The sequence below is a fragment of the Arachis ipaensis genome, chromosome B08 (genome assembly GCF_000816755.2).
Source record: "Arachis ipaensis cultivar K30076 chromosome B08, Araip1.1, whole genome shotgun sequence".
Classification (NCBI taxonomy): domain Eukaryota; kingdom Viridiplantae; phylum Streptophyta; class Magnoliopsida; order Fabales; family Fabaceae; genus Arachis; species Arachis ipaensis.
This window is the reverse complement of record NC_029792.2, coordinates 24,626,575-24,634,554: the sequence shown is the minus strand read 5'-3', so window position 1 is coordinate 24,634,554 and position 7,980 is coordinate 24,626,575.

The following is a 7,980-nucleotide window of genomic DNA, read 5'->3' as shown; positions in this document are numbered from 1 at the left end:
TTGGTTTCTTTGTGAAAGCTCAAAATAATGTCCCGCACGTTCTTGTTTTCTTAATCCATTTAAGAATGTAAAATCCAAACAGTTTTTATATTAGAACATAAATGATAAAAAGAAATTTAAAGGAGATTGTATAATTTCATTTTGTACAAAATAAGAAGCCCATTACTCTAAGCAAATCCAAAAAGTTTCAACCCAATTTCCAAACATTATAATCACTCACATTAATAATAATTTTCTTAAACTAAATTTACGCCAAGTACGACAACGCCTACATCAACCTGCAGTGGCAACCTTTTGTGTTTGCAGTTCTCCATGCAAGTTAGAAGAAGAAATTCACGCGTTATTGTCTGATGTACACACTTCACTATCTACATGTATAGATGTTTTTCCTAATCCATGCCACAGAACTTTCCTCCTAACAAATATGGTGTCATATTGTTTAATGGTTGATAGAAAATATATGATAAATTCATTAGATGGAAATTGTCCTTCTAGAAGTGTTCTAGCTCTGTTGTAATCCATGGTAATATGTGTCTTGTGCTTGCTTAAGTGGTTTTAATTTGATCCTTGCTGGAGTTTAGTTTTGGTTGGGAGAATTTGCACTTGCATCATAGATTGTGTTGGCTAAAAATAATTATTTGATGATGAACAAATCGAAGATATTTATCTAGATTATGTCGAGAAGATGTTTAAAGTGATTAAAGAGAAATCATTGATGAATAAGCTAGGTTGATCGAAGGTCTATATCAAAAATGAGGATGTGTGATTGAAGTAACGGGAAGATCAGTAGTTAAAGTAGTTAAAGACGGTTATCACACTATTATTGTGGCATAAACAGTTATGTTTAGTTTCCTTGTATGTAGAGCATGTGAAGGAATTTTGATTGGTTGAAAATGACTATAAATAGACATAGCTTAAAAGGAATAGTGGTTGGAATTCATTTTAAAAAAAAAAGCTCTTGCAATATCACATCCCCAGAGACTTTTTTATCTTGTTCAGAGTTCATTTTTTTTTGTAGGATTCCTTCCATAGTCTTCACTTTCATTTTAATTTCCCTTGCAAATTTCTTTTCCTGCAATTTTTTTTTGCAAAGTCTTTTTCTTTCTTTCTTTGATTTTAATGTATTCAAATTTTAAAGTCATTTGATCATGTCAAAGGCGATTTATTGCTTTCTTTAAATTTAGTCATTTACTTTGTTTCTCTTACATCTTTTCATTCCAAACTTTGTAACTTTTGTCTTTGTTTCTACGTTCTTTCTTTTCATCACTAGTCCAACAAGAGTCTTTGATGTACAATTAAAAATTGAAATCCTTAAAGAGGAGCAGGTTTTGCTCCCATATCACTAGGTATCCAACCAACTCAAATTTTCTAAAAATCTGCATAACAAATTGGCACGCCCAGTGGGACCATTTTGAAAAAAAAGTGCGTCAAAAGTTCTCTGTAATGATTTAGTTTATGCAACTTAAAAGTGAAAAAATTATACATATGATGGAGAAAATTTCTAATATCAATGGTGGATCATTTATAAATGATAAGATTCCTATAGTTGCACAAACTTCTGCAGAGTTGACATCGCATATGGAAGGTAGTATGTTGGGAGAAAATGCGACGATTAACAACCCTCCTGTTGGGAATAGTGGGCGTAATCCGCACCCACGAATTGCTCCAATACATACACAACCACCAGTAACGGCAGGTTGGCCTCCTTTCAGCCTTCCTCTGGGTTACACTCCACCAATGGGTGGTTACAGGCCTCCAATTTGATTTGGAAATAAATCAGGAGTAGTTAACAATCAACCACCTTTATAACATCCTGAGTTTTCCCGTGATTATCAGATGACTTCAACATTGAATGGCCTTGGTTCGATAGCGACGTTTCGACAACATGTCGATGAAAGTCATCATGATTTAATCAATTTAATGACTCAACAGATGACTACTTTTGAATCCTATGATGGCTGATCATGAGACAAAGTTTATGACAAAGGTGATCGACAAAATGTTGAAGTAAATCTGGAGGATATAGAGAACATGCCTAGAAATTGGGATGGTGATATATGTTTGGATGGAGATATTCCTCAAGTAGTTCGACGTGATCAAAATGCAGATGAAGTATTAGCTCGAATGCGAGTCAATCAATGTGGTGAATATTATAAAGTTACGAGAATTGTTGAAGATGTTCTTAACAGAGTCAGATTCAGTGTGGGTTTTATGAATTGACCATACTTTGTTTCTGCATTTCCTGTCGTTGTACAAATAGCAGAAGTACCTAGGGGTGGAAAAAATCCTAAGATTATACCAAAGTTTATAAAAGATGTTGGTAAATCGACTACTGAGCATATCACTCAATATATGGTTGAATTAGGTAATTTAGCAAATGATGAAAATTTGAAAATAAAAATTTTCCTTCTTCTTTAACGAAGAATGCTTTTACATAGTTTTCAAATCTCAGGCCTAATTCGATTGTAACTTGGGCACAGTTAGAGAGTACTTTTCATTTCCAATTTTATAGAGGGAAATTGAATGTAACAATCACTAATTTAGTGGCTTTGAAGTGCGATGATGGAGAGTCGATTGATGACTTCATGATTTGTTTTATGAATGCTTGGAGTCGATGTCATGTGTCACTTCCCAAAAGAGAAGTAGTGAAAATAGAAACTATAGGTTTAGGTTTTTATATGCGTCGAAAGTTGCTTAATGTGCATATACCTGATTTAGTTCATTTGGCTAAAAGGGTTCGTTAGGTAGAAATTCTTCGAAAAGAAAAGAAAAGTTTGAAAGAGAGAAAAAGTCAAAAAGTAAAACCTTTGCTTGAAAGAAAAATGTTTCGTATGTTGAAATGGAGTCCTTGAGTGAGGAGTCTGATGTTGAATTTCCTGAAGTCGATTTGGCTGAGTTAAAGAAAGGTCAACTTATATTTGTTCTTTGCTTAAGAAAATCACAAGTGTTGATAAAGCTAGTGATATGAAATATAAGAGTGGAAAAAAGTATAGCTTCGATATTTTGAAATCAGATCAAATATTTGATGTGTTGCTTAGAGATAACCAATTGGCTTTGTTAGAAGGCAAGACATTACTTTCGATAAGAGATTTAAAAGGGAAACCTTATTGTAAATTTCATCAAGCAAGTAGCCATTCGACTAATATTTGTGTCCATTTCAGGAACTTGATCCAAGAAGCAATTATGGAAGGGAGATTGAAGTTCGATGATGGCAAAAAGGATATGAAAATTGATACTGATCCTTTTAATGCTGGAACAAATTTTGCTGAGCCTATTTTCTTAGGGATCAACATGGTCGACTTCACTTATGAATTTGACACTGCTTTGGAAGATTTTGAAACTAATGTTCAATTAATATACCCTGGTGTTGGTGAGGGGCTGTTGGAGTTTTTGATGTAGCATAAATTAAAGGATCGAGATGTGTCCTTATACCCCTGATGTAATGCTATATTTGATGCTGAGGCGGTATTATTTGAAAAGAAAAGAATGAAAAAGGAGCTAACTCATAAGGAGGAACAGATTCGTCAGAGGATACCTCTTCGACGACAAGATGGACAGAGTTCTCGAAGTTCTCAATAAAATTTTGTTCCTCCACTCAGTCGTTCACAAGCTTTAGGAGTCCAATGGATCAAGAATTGTCAAGAGTTTTGGGATCGTGAAACATCCCAATATTGACAATGCCAATTCCAAAGAGGTTATAAGGGCTTTAATCGAGGTAAATATCCCTATTCCCGAGGAAGGGCGAGAGATAATCGAGGTGGAAGATTTACACGTCAATTGGTGCCAGAAAAGCCATCGACCTTGACAGACAAGGGGGCAACTCCTTCCATTTATTCACGAATAGTTTTTCTATTGATGGAGAAACTCATCCTAAATGGATTACTTTAGCTAAAAATGAGAAAGGAAAGTCCATCGAAGTTATCCTGATTAAAACTGATGAGAAAGATGTTGATCTTGACGAGGAGTATTTCAATGAGGGAGATGAGAAAATGGTGAGTACCATCTCCATTATCCCTATAGAATATTTGGGAGAATATGAAGGAAATTCGAATGAGGATTATGATGTGGAAAATGAAGAAGCTTTTGCTTTTATTCGTGAAAATGAAGAATTGGGATGTTTCCAAAAGCCAACAGAGAAGCAGAAGTCACATCTTCAACCTTTACACATTATCACTTGTATGAGTGGTATTTGTATTAATAAAGTATTGATTGATGGTGGCAGTAATTAGCTTGTCGTCGGAAAGGATGCTAATCAAATGGAAAATTATTTCGATGACTTGATACGCACAAATATTTCAAAGACTGATTATAGTGGATTATCGACACCTGCAAAAGGCTTGGTAACTCTTCAAGTGCAGGTAGAGTCATCATCTCGGACCAAAGTTTTTGTGGTGATTTTTTCAAAGGCAAGTTATAATGCCTTACTTGGTCGAGATTGGATTCATGGTGTTAGGGATGTACCTTCGACTGTGCATCAAAGTATCCTTTTATGGACTAATGAAGAAAAGTCTGAAGTAATAAAAGCAAATTCAAGTCTTTATGTTGAGCAAATGCATGTTGATTTCAAGGTGTATAATGATAAGTTGAAACCTCTTGATGTTGACAAGATGCTCAATTATTATCAAGGTTCTAAAAACCGAACCGGTCATCGAACCACTCTAGCTACTGATTCACTGGTTTACAGGTTCAACCGGTTCGACTGTGGTTGAACCGAAAAAATTGTTTTATAATAAAATAATAAATAAAATATAAATAAATACACCAAAACTATATGATCTTATCAATTTATAAACTCAAAAGTTTTTTTAAAACACTCTTAAAATATATGTTTCCAAGTACTTTTGTCATCATCATCTTCAGCTTTACACTCATCACTCAATTAAAAAATCCACAACCCTAATCCTCTATGATTTCTTTTGGAAAAATAAAATCCCATTCAAGAAGAAAACCATAGCTATAAGTAATTGAGAATATTTGTGAGACTCAGCAGCAAGACATAGAACAAGTATACATATAAAGCAGTACTAAACAATCCAATTCTCAATTTCATGAATCATAAACAAAAGGGTGTCTAAATATCCACAGAATCAATCAAATTCAGCATTAAAAAACATCAAAAACCAAATTTTGCAGTTAAAGAATGAAGTAAAAAAACATTAGAAATGAGAGTGGCTTGAACCACCATCTTCTGCATCAGAGAAATATACTACCATCATCATCATCACTCCCAAGACCTCCAACAACAGCATCATCTTCATGATTTCCTTGCTCTAAATCAATAACATGGGACATATGCTGTTTGTTAATTTTTTGAAAGCATCAATTTATTTTAAAATTAAAACACAGCAACAAATAATCACCCTAAAATATGAAATCAATAATCTATCAACAAAAATTCAAAAACAGCATACTCATGAATTAAAAAACAGCAGCAGCAGAGTAACAAATCTATTTTTAGCAATAATTTCAACAACACAAAATCAATTTCTTTGATTGATTTCACATTCAGAAAATCACTAATCATATTCAGAACAGACTCAACAAAGCAATAACAATACAATCCAATTACAATATCACAGTAATCCACTACCCAATAATCTCAACAAACAACATCCAAAATTATCCAAAATTATTCAACAATTATTCAATTATTAAATTATTAATCATGCTTCAAGCAACCAGCTTCAGTAATTAATCAATAATCATGCTTCAACAATTAATCATTTAATCATGCTTCAAGCAAACAGTTTTTTAACAATTAATCATGCTTCAGCCTTCAAGCAATCAGCTTCAACAATTAATCATGCTTCAAGCAATCAAAAGCAAGGTTTAGAACAAACAACTAATCACTCTTGATGTGAAGAACATTCCAAACAGTGTTTGGAAAATATTCTAATAACCAGCAATTAGCTTCAACAACTATTCATACTTCAAGAAATCAACAACAAAGTTTAGAACTAACAAGTAATCACTTTTGATGTGAAGAACATTCCAAACAGTTTCTGGAAAATACTCTAATAACTAGCAGTCAACTTCAACAATTATTATTACAATCAACAGAGTTTAATCTTAGGGTTAGAAGCTGGAAACCTAGAAAAGTGCAGAGATGGCAGAGACAGTGGCATGACGAAAAGTGTCGAACAGAGATGGCATCGGTGGGAGGACACTGCATGACTAAAACTGGCACTGGCACTGGCTGCGATTTTTGAAGGCTGACTTCGTGATGGTTCGTGGCTGCGCGAACAGAGCTAGCTGATGTTGGCTCAACGGATGTTGTGACGGCGGCGGTGGCTGGACGGAGAGTGAGAGTGGAGACTAGAAACGTGAGAGGTGAGAGTGGAGGCTCGAGAGAGGAGAGGGGTGAGTGAGTGGGTCTGTGTGCCTCTGTGACTACGGTTCCCTTTGGCCCTTCCAGCATGCAAAATGCGGCGTTTTAGGGGCAAATTTCAAAAACTGGTCGGGTCACAGTTCGGTTCGACCTACCGGTTCTCAGTCGGTTCGGCGGGCTAACTTAGATTTTCAAATCTTGCGGTTTTGTCTTCTGTCCGAACCGTGTTTGCCAATAGTTTCCGGTTCGAACCGGTTTTCAAAACATTGATTATTATAATTGTGAAGGCTGTTTTTTAACTTCAGAAGAACTTAGTGTAAAGCTTCGACACCCGGTACTTCATTATACACCTACTGGCTGGGATTGATTCTGTTCAGTGTGAGAGTTCGATTTTATTTTGTCATGGCTAATGGACAAGATGTATCGTGCTATTTAGGCTCTTTAAGAAATTATCTAACTAGTTTTAATTCTACAAAAGGTGTTTTATGTTCTAGAAACGATTTTTCTGATGAAGTTGAGTCGAATAGGGTTTCCAACTCAGTTTTTTTCAATTCCTAGTACAACTTCGATTCCTAAAATCGAATTTGGTCATAGTTTTGATTGCGCATGTATTTCAATTCCTAGGAGTTATGTTATTGACCAGTCTTGCATCGATGTATTTCAAAATCCTAGCCTTGTAAGAGAATCAATTGCTGATTCGGTTGATAATAAAGTTTATTTTTCCTCACATGATTCAATAGATCTTTCTTTCAATTGTGTTTATAATTTGGAACCTTTGAGTTTTGAAAAATCTTCAGTAAATGATGATCATAACGAAAGAGGCTTTGAGTCTCAAGACCCTCTTGAGAAAATCAACTTAAGGTATGATGACGATGTCAGACCCACTTATATTTGCAAAAATATCGATGTGCAATTCCGAGCAAATTTGATTAATCTTTTGACTGAATACAAAGATTGTTTTTCTTGGGATTATGATGAGATTCTTGGACTTGACCGATCTCTGGTAGAACATCGATTAGCATTAAAACTAATTTTCTCGACCAGTGAAACAAGCGCCTCGACGTTTTGTTCTTGATATCAATCTTAAGATTAAAAAAGAAATTAAAAGATTGAATAAGGCAAAATTCATTCAAACAGCTCGTTATGTTGACTGTGTATCGAATATTGTGCCAGTTATGAAAAAGAATAGAAAGTTACGTGTTTGTATTGATTTTCGGGATCTAAATAATGCTACTCCCAAATACGAGTATTTTATGTCTGTGGCAGACATGTTAATCGATTTAGTAGCATGTAATGAAATTTTAAGTTTCATAGATGGTTATTCTGGCTATAATCAAATCTTTATAGCTGAGGATGATGCATCAAAAACTGCCTTTCGATACCCTGGGGCTTTGGAAATTTATGAATGGATAGTGATGCCTTTTGGTTTTAAAAATGTTAGGACAACATACCAATGTGTCATAAATACTATCTTTCATGAATTTATAGGAAAATTTATGGAGGTATATATCGATGATGTGATGGTAAAGTCAAATTCGATGGATTAACATCTCGATTATTTATGTCAAGCATTCAAAATGATGTGACAAAAAGGTTTAAAAATGAATCCTCTAAAATGTTCCCTTGGAGTATTCGCAGAAACTTTTTTAGGG